Consider the following 15,242-nt stretch of genomic DNA (forward strand, 5'->3'; position numbering starts at 1 on the left):
GTACTCAAAAACAACTGCAGGGGCTGAGCTTTTTTTAATTTGTAGCACAAATTTCCAACAAGACTCGGTCAATAAATTCCCTTAGATTGCACCCTTTTGCCAGATGGTTTATTGACCAAAAAAAGCAATAAAATAAAATAAAGATAGGAAATCTGCTTCATGCTATGGAAGCTTTTATTCCAAGTCTTCAAAGGGAAAGAGGGAAGAAGCAACAGAAATATTGAGCTATGAACTCACGTGTGTAGTTGTTGTAAAGGAAATTTCTAAATATACATTATTGTATTATCTTGCAGTGGGAAGACAAAGAAAAAGAGAGAAAGTCCAGCTTGTTTATAATCTGCTGGCACATCCATAAAGCAGGAAAAATAAGTTTAGGTTGTGCCGGATCTCCGATTTGCCCCTCCAGGTCAAAGGTCGACCCATCGCCGCCTCACTTGGTACCCAGGAGGCTGATTTATATGGACTACATCAAGGGACTTAAAGAACATTTGTTGACAGGCCACTCTGGGGCATCGTACATTGGCTCTCCCTCTCCCCCTCCATCAAAACTTGTTTTCTCTGTGTGTTCCCGTGAGAGAATACAGAAGTAAATAACACCCTAAAGTTCCCCTGTACATGGGAGGGGGAAATGTTAACTGATTGTGAACCCCCTGGTAAGTACTGTAATCTCCCGGCAAAGCAGCTTTAGGGGAGCCTTCGTGTCCTGGCAAGCCAGCCTCCAGAGCACAGCATCGAGTGCCTTCACATCAACAGCAGTAAATCCCCCCTCAGCACATCAGCACAAATAAACAACTCTGCATTTAACAAATCTAAATGCTTTGATCCTTGTGATTTATTATCCTCACTGGAGGCAAGCGGAGAAGTCCTTCTTGAAAAGTTTTGTTCTCTAATCCATTGCTTCCCAAACATTTTCAAAGGAAAGCACGTTTAGAAAATGATACTGTTTGTAATGCACAGGGTGGCAAACAGTTGAGGCCGTTTGCTGCTCCGGACGGCCAGGCTGGGGGCGCTGGCCCTGGTACCATCTGCAGCCCCAGCAGCTGCGGGGATCAGTCTCTTGGCACGCTGCCATCCATGTGTGTGTCACGGTGAGGACACCAGCGGACACAGCCCCTACGGCATATGCTGCCCATAATCCTGACACTGGACACCAGGCACAGAGGCTGCCACTAGGACCACTGGATGTCACTGTGGCCACCACAGCTGCCATTCTCCGAATGGATTGTGCCTGGCTTATTGCACAGATCTGGCCGACGGATTTGCTCTGTTGTTTCTCAGTGGGTAGCTTCCAAGCCTGCTTATCAGCCCCTCCAGGAAACTACAGTATCTTTTATTTAATGTTCTAAATTCAAAGCAATACAGCAAGATATGCACGAAGCAGTTTCACTCCCTCTCCCTGTGCGCCCCACTGCCCCTCACAATCTTTAGATAACCACTCTTACAGTTTATGTATTCATCCACCATTTCCTTTTGCAGATACGGTGAGTAAAAATCAATATTCTTATCACTCTCTTTTTTTTTTTACACAAAAAGTAGTGTGCTATATACACACTATGTGTAGATACAGCATTCCTTTGCCCTTTGCCTTCATGCACTTAACAAAATACCCATATGAGTCCAGAGAGAGCTTTTTCTTCTCTTTTACGGAGACACAGATTTCCCCTGTGTGGATCCCTACTGCGGTTTATTTTAGCCAGGACCTATGGCTGCTTACTTGGCTTGTTCCCAATATTTTGCTATGATAAGCAGCATCGCACATGTCATTTTTTAATGTATGTAGGTATGTTTTCAGAAGAAATTTCCAGAAACAGGATGGCTGGGTCAAAGGATAAGTGCATTTGTAATTTTTGTAAATATCGCCAATTGCCCTCCACAGCAGTTTGTCATTTCTCACCCCTCCGGCAATGTCCGAGAGCGACTGTTTCCCACAGCCTTGCCAGAGTACGTTGTCCAACCTTTGTGTTGTTGCCAATCTGATCGGCGAAAAGTTATATTTTAGTGCAGTTTTAAATTTCATTTTATTATGAGAGAGGTTTATCATCCTTTCATTTGTTTAAGGCCATCTGTATTTCCCGTTAATAAATCCTCTTTCTGCTAGAATTAGCTGGAGCTGGTTTCTTTTGCTACATATTATTACACTGTTTAAAAATCCTCTCTCTCAAAGCCAGAGTGTTTCTCCAAGCTCTTGTGTTGCTAGTGGTCCATCCAGGACCAAGTGGAGGAGCTGGATTCCACCCCAAGGATACATCCCCCTAGACATAGAGGAAGAAGAGTCAAACGTGGTCTTAGCAGCCTCCACCCCCAGCGTTCGCTCCAGCCTCCTGGACTTTATTGCTGTTACGTGCTTCAGCTGGGAGTGAGCAATGTGGTGGCCCATTGATACACCAGTTTTTGAAGTTCCAACTGTAGTCCACTTTTTAATAACTTCAGAACATCCACAGATGTTGTATTCTTGTATCTTCCTTCTCTTTGCTTTCGTCTCTTCCTGCCTTCCTTTCATTCTTCCTCCTTTCTTTTGTTATTCCTGAGGAAGTCTATCAATGCAAGTCGAGAGGGCAAGCGAAGGCGATCGCACAGTCACAGTTTCCCTCTATTCCCCCGTAGCATACATTGTCTTGCCCCCCAGTGCGCTGCAAAGACTGCAGCAGACTCTTGCAATTCAGCCTGACACCAGCATGTGGATTCCTCCCACCCAAGGTCCCGTCCTGGAGGAAATAGGAGTGGGAGAAATCAATGCTGGGGGTCAGGGACAGGGGACCTCTCTCGGCCTCAGAGGCCAACCCCAGCCAAGCAGGTTGGCCAAACCCCGGCACAAACCAGGCAGTGGACATCACTGAGAGGTTCAAGCCAACGGGCAGGACCGAAAGCCTAACCACATACAGTGGTTACCACAAGAAGTTTCCAGAATATCTGCCCCAAACATGGCGGGATACCCCCAGCGGGCATGCGGTTCAGGAAGGAAGTGGGGAGTACAGGATAGGGGAACTAGCACCAAGAAGGACCAGCAGGTGCTAATCTGTGGTTCAGGGCGAAGTCCTGGTGCCAGAAAGGATTATGTTCATAGACAGAAAAGTCTGCTGACTGAGGAGTCAAGGAAAGTCAGTCTTCCAGCCCAAGTCCAATTTACAAGAAGGAAGAAAATGCTATTGAGAGCTACATGGAAACCCAAAACTGGGCTCACATTTTGATGTGGTTATTTTAAGATGGCCTATAAAACAAACCGTTAAAATTTCAGTCTTTAAAAATATTGCCAAGTAATTTGGGCAACAGATATTCTCACTCCATCTTGGAGCCTGGAGTGAGTGAGGCTCCCGGCCAAGGGAAGGGTCGAGAGTGTTATGGGATGGGAATTAGGAACGCCGTGGCATGCACTGCTTGGTGATTTTTAAAAATAGAAACAGTATTTTTATTTCATGCTAACGACCCACTTTGAAGGCAGCCATGTCAAAACATTCTGCTTCAGCGGGACTCTCTCCGGGTACCAGAGCACTGGCCTGGTGGGCCCTGCAGAGGGCCTCCCCAGGGATGTGGCTCTTGGGAGCCCAAGAGCTGAGGCCAAACCCATTGCTCATGAATTCGCTGAACGGGATTATGTCCAACCCCCACCAAACACATGCCACCATCAGGATCCCCCAGCACAAGGACAGTCTCAGGCCTCAGAGAGAAATTGATGAGAAAGTTTAGGCCCGAACATATAGTAGTAACATTCATCGGATGTGATGTCGGGCAGATGGAAGTGGGGAGGAGGGGATGGGTATATACACACCTAATGGGTGCAGTGCTCACCGTCTGGGGGATGGACACACTTGAAGCTCTGACTCGGGTGGGGCAAGGGCAATATACGTAACCTAAACATTTGTACCCCCGTAATATGCTGAACTAAAACAGAAAAAAAAAAAAAACAGGTTTTTTGGTAAGGACAAACTCAAGAGATCAGAGGGAGAGGCTGATAGAACCACTGAGAAGCACATAGACGGTCTCTGTTCCCATCAGTCCCCAGCCGGCGTCTGGCCACCGTGCATGGCTGGCCTGGCTCACTTAGGCCTGTCAGGTTTCCCAGGATGAGTCACAAGGAAATCCAGGAAGTATTACAGTAAGTGAGACTTTTCTGCATTGCAGGAGAGTTCATGGAACTTTTGTATAGGGTAGTTGATTATATGGAATTATAACCGTTGTCATAGAAAGCACTCATTTATTTTACGCTTCATTATTTTCTCAACTGGCTTTCGCAGTATATGTATTGCAGTTCAGATCGTCTTTCCCAATGCAGGAGCCAAAGAAAGAAAAAGAAAAAAAAAAAACAACTAGCCCTTCTAAACTCCCTGTACTCAGAATCTTTATCAAATAAAAAATAGAGATCTTGGCTAGGTGAAAAAATAATAATTTGTCTGTTATAAGTGAGAATATTCAACTTGATCAGTTTTCTGCGTAGTTCTCTCTTGCTGTCTTTCTTTCCTGCACGTTTCTTGTAGGCCCCTCCGAGCACAAATTCTGTCTTTCTGGCACAAATAGGACCAGCAAAGTGTGCCAGCTACTGTCACCAATGTGGCCTCCCCCATGTCTCAGTAGGGCTAGGCCTGCAGCAGCTGGGGCCATCAGTAACATTACTGGGTTAAGCTCACCAAGTTTTGTTTATTTATTTGTCTTTTGTCTAAACCCTCTAATCCAGGCATTTGCAAACCAGCCATAACAGCAAATGTCTGCAGACATTAACTAATTCATTCGCTACACTTTCCCCTGTGGGGTGCTGATATGTAACAGGATACCTGTCAGGACGCTCTGGCAGAATAGGAATTACAGGAACATTTTTGACAGGACACTAGTATTGTGTCTTGATAATTTATTGAAACCACCTGGTTTCAGATTTGCTACTCTGGATAATACCTGACTCTATCACTTTGAAATTTTTCAACCCTACAGAAAAATTGAAGGAATAGTAAAGGGAGGTCGTCCACATATCTTTCTTCTCGATTCCCTAATTTTAAACATTTTGTCACATTAGCTTTATCTTACTCCCTCTTGATGTGTGGGTGGGTGGGGGTGTACCATTTGAAAATAAATTACAGATATCACAACACTTCAACCCTAAATATTTCAGCACTTATCTCTCAATGATAAGAACATTCTCCTACATAAGCACAACGCTATTATTATACTGAAAGTATGTAAGTTTGATATAATGTCATCAAATATATAGTCAAGGTTCAAACTTTTCCAGTTGATCCACTAGAGTCCCTAAAGATGTTTTTCTTTTTTTTTTTTTTTTTAATCCAGGATCCAGTCAAGGATAACATATGGCATTTTGTTGCTGTGTCTTTCTGGTTTCCTCTCAACAGTTCTCCGTATCAGCCCCTCCCCTTTTTTGGTCTTTTATCACATTGGCATTTTGAAGAGTCAGGTGTTTTGTAAAATGTTCCACAACCTGGATTTGCATGATCATTTCCCTATGATTCAATTCAGGTTAACAATTTTTGGCAACATATTGGCAACGCTATGTAACATTTTTGATGATGCTACGTTTGGTCATTTGGTTAGGAAGGAATCTGCTAAATTTCTTCACTGTAAAGATACTTTTCCCGTTTGTAATAAGTAAAATAATAAATGATACTTCGAGATGATGTGAATATTTTTCCCTGACAGCTTTTCACCATTGGTTTATATACCCAATTAATGACTCTTGCCTACATTGGCCATTGTAGTGTTGGTAGCAAAATGAGGATTTTCTAATGCCGTCACCCCTTCCACGTGTATTAGTTGGCATTCTTTTGTAAAAGAGAGCTTCTCCTTCACCCCTGACCATTTTAAAACATCACTGTGAAACGTAATGATTCCTTTAAAATTCAATGTTATAATCCATGATCATTATTTTTCTTTTTGATGCTCATATTTTTGCAAATGTGGTCAGGGCTGCTTAAAGCTGGTAAAATTTATAATTTTCCTACATTATTACATATTACAATTAATTACAGGGAAGCATTATGCTGTATAAAAAATACTGGTTTTTAACATCCAATCCCTTACCATTGGAGAATTGGTAATATAATGCAAATGCCCCCAAGCACTCCACCTTCTGGAATCATCGTTCTCCTTGCTATCCATACAAAATAACTGTGCTCCCGTCCCACAGAATCATAGGAAATCCAGCAGCATTGCCAATATTTTTGAAGGTCTGGGGCAGTCTCCTCTGACTACCTGTCTCCTTCAAGGCCAGCCCAGTTCCCCATCATCGCAGGCCAAGCCAATGCCACTTGTGCATGTTGCCATCTCCTGTCATGTTTCCTCCAAGCATGGATTTGGCACCTTCTCCACTTCTCCAGGCTTTGCTGAAAATACAGGGCTGTCACAACACCAAATAGGAAATAACTTAATAGCCCACATCAGATATCACTGCTTCAGGAAGGGAGAATTTTCCGAGCGAATCGCATTCATTCTCCCATTCTGTCTACCACCACTCCTTTCAGAATCATCCTCTCCACCTCTCAGACAGGCACCAGGCACCATGCAAATGGAGTGACACAGCTAACACTTCCTTCATGGCTAAGTCTGGAACCACTCAATAGTCGGTTTTAAAGTGCCCCAGTCAATAACATCACTCTCCTCTCCACCTCCGTCATCCTACCTACGTATGTCCTTTCAGCCACCTTCCTGTGCCCTCACCTCGGCAACCTGGCCTTGCATCAGCATCCGTAGTGGCTCTCCTGGCACCTGTCCCTGCTAGCTGTTCCCAGGTGGCACCATTCCTCCGGCTCACCCCATCCTCAGGGTAAGACTCTTTGCAGCACTTTTCCTTTGGCCATCTGTTCCTTGAGGCCACCTCCACTGTCCTCCTGTCACCATTCCTAGTTCTCTCTTTTTATGGAAAAGCTGTCAGTCTGCCGCACTGCCCCACTTCCTACACACTGACTGTCTCACTGTGGCCGACCTGACTCATCTGTAGGACAGGTGAGGCTGTCGAGTCACAACTGCAATTATGAGACAAAACATTCCAGTTCCCAGGGGGAGGGTCATGGAAAATATTAACCCTTTCAGGAAATAAACACATGAATATCTTTACTCCAAAAATCATGCACAGCCACACACCCACCCACACACATACACACTTTCCATTTATGTTACTCCTACCCACAGAACCCAGAAGGAAGTAAACAAAAAATGCCATCGAAGAGATGAGGAAGTCAACAGTCTAACTTGTAGCACACACAAGTGGCACTGACTTTCCTGAGTCACTGTGAATTTTCTGCATCGTTTGGTGCACATAACCCGGCCTGGTGCCACGGCAGTGAGAACCTTCAGCTGAACAATCATAAGCAAGTCTAACAACCGGAAACAGAGGTCAGCCCTAAGCTTTGGGCCTAGCATTTTTAGTTGTCACAGTTGGGTAGTGCCACTGGCATCTAGCACACTGGGGTCAGGGAGGCTGCTAAACACCCTACAATGCACAGGACAGTTCTCCACACCAAAGATTGTCCAGCCCAAAATGCCAGTAGTGCTGAGGTAAAGAAACCAGTATTAGATGGATAACATTGGAATGAAGTTGCATGAAAAAAAGAACTTTTTTATTTAGAATCTATTAATCAGGCAGCATATGTAATGCAGAAATCAAGTACCGGAATATAATCAAGTAGCCCAGTGATACAACGAGAGGAAGAGGAAACAAGAAAATAAAAGTCAGAAGCTGTTTCCATTGGATGTTCTTTCTTTTTTTAGTTAAAGGATAAAAGGTTGCTTTTGAAAATTTTTCTTAAGGGACCAGAATTCAGCCCCACTGCTCTACTGACATCACATAATAAATATTTTAAATTCTCTCCATCACAATACTGCTTTGTCATGCACAGCCCACTACGGGACGTGCCTGTAAAATGCAGGTTCCCCACCTGTGGTCTTTGGAGAGGCCACACACGGGTTTGTACAATGAGTCTTGTCCAAAGACTGAACACACAATTTGTCTCTTCCCTGAATTATTTTCTAGTGAACAGAATCGCTGCTATGATTGATAATATATAATAAAAATTAGCATAAAACATTATCATATTAATCATAACTTTTTGTCATATATTTTCTCAATCAATGGTGATAAAAATATACCTATACCCTGTGGTATGGGTGTCTCCTTGAAATTTTGGGATCTAGTGCTAGAAAAGTTGAGAATCTTTTTCAATATGTTATGTGTCATTAAATCTTGATCTTTCTTAAACTCCATTATGACCACCATGTCCCACCGTAACCCCCAAAATGTCAAATAACTTGAATGCTTGAGGTGGGAGACTCTGTGTAACTTCCTTTCAGTGTGCTCTGGTCGGCATAGCTGAGAGAAAAATCCTCATTTCCCCTACACCTGTTTCTGATCCTCCCCTCACCCCAGCTCCTGCGGCCTCGTCTATACGTCTCAGCACAGCCTTCTGCCCCGTCTAGGTGGGCGAAGGGGACGGAGAGCCAGCAGGGCTCGCCCTAGTGTCTGGGCACGTGGGTGTATGCGCTGATATGCACGGAGACCTCTGTTATTACCTGAGGAGGACGAAGAGGAAACTGTCACATACGAGAACACAATTAAAAGTGGCTTAAACAATATGGCTTATTAATTCAAATAACAAGAAGTCTAGAGGTGGAGAAATCTGAGTATTGATGCAGTAGCTCAAGGATATCATACAGGCACTTGGCTTGTTTTGATCTTTCTGGTCTACCACTTGCACTTGGTTGGCTTTTGACGTCAAGCTTGTCCCCTCATGCTTCAAGAAGACCTCCACATCCCAGTCACATCCTAAGGCAAAAAAAGAACAGGGCTTTTTTCTTGCCCATCTCTTCTTATCAGGAGGGAAATCTTTCCCAGAGGTCCTCCCTGGGAGCTTTCCCAGAAGTTCTCCTCAGGGAAAAGACAAAGAGAGTTCACATGGCCAAGTTCAAGATGCAGGGAAAACAAGCACTGGAATTTTCAGCCTCTATTGAGAGAAGTGGGCACTTCCAGCAGAGAGTTAGGTACCTACCCCAACAGAAGACAGGAAATGGGGAAAAGGGTGGTGAGTGCTTCCCACCCAGACCCCAGAATCAGGTATGGCCCCTCTAGAGGGGGGCTGTAGGTTCAAGCTGAAGGGACACAAATCTAGACTTTTAGGGTCAAATCTACTATTGCTCTAAACCTACTTTAGCTCCCATTTCTCTCCTCAGTCCATTGCTTCCTTTGTATCCAATTATTCCCAACGATCTTGATGGAGTGAGTTTTCTTTGTTTTTAAGACAATCTAAACTCATTGTAAAAAAATAGGAAATAGTAGTAAGCAAATACTAGAAAATGTAAGTTATACCACTCTGCAACAAATGTTAATTCTATTAATGTTAATAGCTTGGTGTATATTTCTTCAAACATTGTTGTATTAACATATATAGATACATTTTTCACAAGGTATTTTCTTCACAGTGTTTTCTTCTATTGCAATACATATAAGAATGCAAGACAAATTACCATACCGAACTTTAAAAGTTGAACTATTTTGGAAAGCAAATTGAACTATTTAGAAAGTAGCCAATGCCAACTGATAGACAAAGATGATAGGAAAAGAAATAGTAGTAAACAAGTTGGGAATAGTGTCAATTTAAAGTAAATTCATCATGCTTCTGTATCAGTAAATGTGAATTTGGTCAAAGTATAATATTTGATAAAATTAATTTTCAGCCCAGCATTTGAAACAAGAATACCATGAATACCCTGGTTTGCTTTGACTATTACCAGCATAAATCATTCCTCTATACCCTGTTGTGAACAATGCTGTAGCATTAAAAGGATTTGGGGTATTAAATGTTTGTTCCCGTTTGCAAAAACACCCACAGAAATGGTACCTTCATCTTACAGAGTTTTCTTTGAGCTTTTGAAGTAACTTATTCAAATTCCTTCTAAAAGTCACTTTTTGAATAGCAAATATAATAGCTTTAAATTAATCAGCATCACAGAAACATTTTCCTTGCACTTCTAGAAAACACCTGCTTACATCTCATGTCTCATGGATATGATCTGAGTCCTAGCATTTGTATGCTTTCCTGCATAGATACAAAATGTGTATAGATACAAAATGTTTAGCCAGCAGCTGATGGCAAAACATTTGTCTGCAGTGTTTTGAAATACACAATTCTATCTTGGATGACAACAGCTTGATGTACACTTGACACTCTTGTCTACAAATGTAGGTCTGGCAGGCTTAGTGACAAGGATATGGCTGAAAATTTGATTCTGGCTCCATGTCACCAGTTGAACATATGTCCATTTGTCTTCCCCTGTACTGGTAACATATCCTACTCAACAGATGGGGCAGGTTGCAGGGCTAAGAACCAAAAAATGATCATGGCTCACACTGTCTGCCCCACAAACACTTCTGTGAAAAAATTTTAACACTCATATTTCAGAACACTTTGCTGTTTTGCATTTGGTTTAAGGCTAGTCTGGTTTTGAAAAAGACTGTAAATTCTCAATTCCTTGAACACAGGAGTATATAAGGAAGGGAATGTTAACCCTTGATGTTCTCATCTGAAATCATCAGCCTGGATAATATTAAATTTCAATTAACACATTTACAGATTTCACCCTGAGAATTTAGATGGTGACTTAAAAGTTTCTCAAATCAAAGTCGAGTAGGGGAGCTGTTCAGTAACTACGTCTGATAAATAATGAGCACACACACAGTCACTCAACATCTCCCCAGCACTGATCTGTTGAAAGCTGATCTGTATTCTTAGGATTGAATGGAACTCATTAGTACTGTGACATTCCTGGGGTGGGCCCAGCCGCAGAGCTGCCTGGTTGGCCTTTGATGCCGGCATGATGCAGCTGCCCCTGCATGTTTGCTCTGAAAGTAAGATCAGACACCTAATCCTCTCCCACAAGCCATTACACGTTGGAAATGCCGGATTCTCCGCAGTCTGCCTACAGTCTTCCGACCTGTCTTTATGTCCCACTCCCATCAGGGGGATTTTCTTCCCTCTGCCTTACATTTCCCTCATTTTATAAAACTCTCCATGATTAAGGGATTCAAGCAGCAGTAATGTATTACATGACTTATTAAGTCATTTGATAGTCTAAACCTCATTTTACATTCAAAGAAAAATGGGGTTAGCACAAAGAAAATGGACCTTCCTGGATTCTCTTATGAACGTGTGTTTGCTGACAGCTTTCCAAGGGAACACATGTGACAAAGTGGCGTAACATTGATTAGAGTCAGAATTTGTGACAGACACAAGCATTAGAACACTTGGGCTTTGCACATATAAAAACACATTCCCTTCCTGCTGTGTATAGGCAGAAAGGGAAGCAAAGCAGGGGCAGAATTAAGTCCCCCAAATCAAGAGCTCCTGATTTCTGATCAGGACCAAATCCAGGAGCTCTGTGGTTCTCAAATTGTGTTCTTCAACCTCTCTTCCCTCAAGTAGGGGTCGGGCAGGAATTTGTGGAGGGTTCCATGATGATTCACTGGATATTTCTCACCACCATTATTATGCTTGAGGGTAATAATAATTCCTTCTTGATTTTCAGGGGACTATATTGGGTTTAGGCAAATGGTTACTACTTTATAACGTGAGTTGAGTTATAAAATAGGTAAAATTGGATAGTATGTCAAAGAGTTCTGTGATTTTACAAAATTTGATGGTGCCTACACCAAAGTATTTCTCAGTCCTATAACTCTGACTTCAGGGTGATCCTTATGAGCTAGACCAAATTCTGCCTAAATGAAGTGGCCTCTATCTTTACTTCATCATTGGCTTTCTTTGTATTCCTTTACTTCCTCACATTCCTACCAAAAACACCAAAACTATACTAAATGAAACTAAAATTATGTCATATATGTATATATTCCTCTTTTATAAGCCAAATCTCATGATGGTCAGTAACAGAAACCAAAGTCAAAGCAGCTTAGACAAAAGCAGAATACATTGGCAAGCTCAAGCATCCACAGGATAGGTGGCCAGGCTGAGCACTGAGGAAGCAGCCCAGCACTGGGATGCCTCAAGGACTGTCAGCTCTCCTCTCCCACTCTCCTCTCGCTCTCATTTTCTCTCTCTCTCTCTCTTTCTCTCTCTCTCTCTCTCTCTCTCTCTCACACACACACACACACACACACACAAGCACATATTTCTGCCAATGTCTATCTTTCTGTCTCATTTCTTCCTACTCCAGCTTGACAAGAGACCTGACTACTGAACCCTCCAAAGTCTTCCTCTCCAGACTAAATTACTACTTACTCTTGGTGGTCCCAAATTCAAAAACCCTGGCAAAGGTATCACATCGTTCTGTCTAGCACAGCTCTGGTGCTTATCTGGAAAAATTAAGAGTGCCCAAACAGTGGGTCCACAAGAAGATGGGACCACCCATAAGAGGCAATAAACATACACAACTGATGTTTACAAAGACTATTTGAGAGGTATTGGAGCACCCTGGTGATCAATGTCAAAGAAAAACAGCAGCATATTATTAATAAATATATCTATAGTAGGATAATCATATTTTTTTTAAAAAGTAAACTTCATATATACTAGATTAGGACAGAAATATCTCTATCTTATTCACTTTATCCAAGCATAGCACCCGGCACATAACAGATTCTCAATAAATACTTGTTAAATAAATTAATGGAATAAAAGTGAAAAGAGAAAAATGACAGAAACTATATACACCAAACCCTAAAAGTAGTGATCTCTCAATGTGAGATTACAGAAAATTTTAATTTTCCCCTTAATATACTTTACTGAGTGCTTAAATATTCTGCAGTCAGCATGTGTTACTTTTAAAATCGGAAAAGCAATGTTATTTTAAGGAAGCTTTATGAGAAAATGAGTATTCCGTGTTTAAATAGAAAGAAAAATCAGAAAGTTTTCAAGTTGCCTTGACTTCAGCCAACAGCTTTGCCGCAGGAGGCCCGGGGGGTGGCGGAGCCGCAGGGTCTCCGGGGAGGGAAGAGCTTGTTCAAAGCTGTCGCCTCCATGACATGAGGACAGCAGAGGCAGGACTCCGCTGGCAGGCCCGCTGTGGCGGAACACACCTCTCTAATTCCATGTCCCGGGGCTACTTCCAGCTTCTGCGGTGGCACCTGCCAAGGAAGCGCGGCGTGGGAAAGCACCCAGGCAGAACAGCTCACCTGTCCCACGTGGAAAGAAGTCAGCTTGGGACCTTGAAGAAAACACGGAGATCACCTAGTCCACCCCTCATTTTACAGGGGAGAACATTGAAGGACAGAGTGGTGAAGAGACGTCTGGAAAGTTGCTTAAGCCATCTTACATCTCAGTTTCCTCCTCTGTCCGGAACCCGAACATGACTGGCCTTAACGTACCCAACTTAAGCTCCATCTCAGCATCCTAAAGCGACACGGATCCAAAGGCCTTGAAGAACGCTGCAGGTCTTGCGTGATGGAGAGGTCAAGGCAAAGGCGAGTCCACCGGCAGAACATACAGAAAACCGCCCGAGCAATCTCTTTTGCGTCTCTACCCTGCAGCCCCCGTGCCTGCTGGCGTTTGTGGCAATGCAACTTTTGCACACCTCAAAATCCTCACCCCATCTGGCTTTCCTGCGCTCTGGCCCACTTTCCCTCCCCACGCTGAGACCCTTCCCCCAGGTGTGTGCCCTCCCTATCTTGCAACTCAACGCTGCAATTCCAATTCTCCCTCTACTTCTCACTCCATGGGCACAACCAAGGGCCGGTTGCTGACCAAGCAATGAAAACAAAATAAAACCAAAGCAATGATTTTAAGCATTGTAGCTTATTGGGTTTTCTTTTATTCTTTAAGAAGCATTTAGTAGGTGGTAATGATGCCAGCTTCACAGAGTTGCGTGTAAGGAGAGACGGTAACCTGAGCGAAGAGCTTACTTAGCACGCGGTGTGTGCTCAGTGGTACCTGCTTCCCTCTTCCCGTAGACGTGAGAGGCTTGGCCAGTAAGTCCAACTGTAGGAAAAGTAGCCAAATGCTGGCAACCCTGACGGCACTTCTGTTTCTCTTCTGGAGTGGTCCTAGGCAAAATTCCAACTTCATTTTAGTATTCCTAGGTCCAAATGCCTCACCACTCCATCTCGACACATTTAGTTCCTCCCCGGCCCCTCCCCACCTTACCAATCTTTTGTCCTGTTTTCTTAGGGTCACTGTAGGAAGGCAAGTAGGATGTGTTCATGGAATAAAATCTCAGTGCTCTGCCCCGACCTCCCTCCAGATTCCCTGTGCTAAACTTTCATAGACCCATGTACCTCTTCATGGTCCTCACCACAATTGTCATTCATTATTCGTGCAGTTACTTGTTTCCTCTGATGAGGTGTAAACTCTGTAAGACAAGAACCATAGTGTCTTTCTATTGGATATGTCCCAGAGCTGTCATAGTATCTGACATAGGAAGAAAGGAAGGGAGGAGGGAAGAAGGGAGGGAGGGAGAAAGGGAAGGAAGAAGGTGTCCCAAATCCCTGTGTCTCAGTGATGGTTTTAGTAAATTAAAATTGTTCATAGCTAAAATAAGTTGATGAGGAGGCACAGGTAGGGAATTTGGGTGTGTGTGTAGGGGGGGATTACTTGGAATATCGGCCAGTTTTTCAGAAAAAGCTTGTAATGAAATCTATTGCTGTAAAGTTACAAGGCTAAGGTTCTGTCTCTAAACACATCGCACGAAGACATTTTCCAACAGGATGAACAGGTGCGTGAAGTGCAAACGTCACAGTTTTGAGCAAATGGTCAGTCATCGTTTCTCACAATCCAGCCCTGATGAGCCATGCCACAGTGAAGCACTGGGGTTATTTCATTAGGGCACATGCCCAGAAATCTCACAAACAGACTGTCCAACCCAAAGAAACTTGAGCTGACTTTGCCCTATGCCCTGCTCCTGACCTTCTAAGACACTTCCCAGACAATAAAAGGACCATTAATACCAGCCTATGACATTCTACTCCACCACCCCTCCTTGTCACCCATCCAGCTGCTTCCACCATTTTTTTCCTGGTGGCGCTCAGCCATCTTCACAGGCGAGTGCATGGTGGAGGCAGGGGAACCTTACAGCAAAAGAATTTAGAATCAATTTGAGGTGTCCTGTTGTGAAAGGTCCTTTGGCTACTCTGCCACGCTGTTAGCCATCCTCTCTCGCATCTCTGCCTCTCCCTGACCCCTCCCTCTCAGAATCCCTACGCACCCCCGCCCCTGCAAAATTTCCAGCTCTTTCTTTATGCAGAGGAATGCATCTCTCCTCAGTCTCTGAAGACCTAGCTCTTATTCGAGGAGGAGGGAAGTCTGCCA

Source organism: Lemur catta, chromosome 19 (genome assembly GCF_020740605.2).
Source record: "Lemur catta isolate mLemCat1 chromosome 19, mLemCat1.pri, whole genome shotgun sequence".
NCBI classification, from domain to species: Eukaryota; Metazoa; Chordata; class Mammalia; order Primates; family Lemuridae; genus Lemur; species Lemur catta.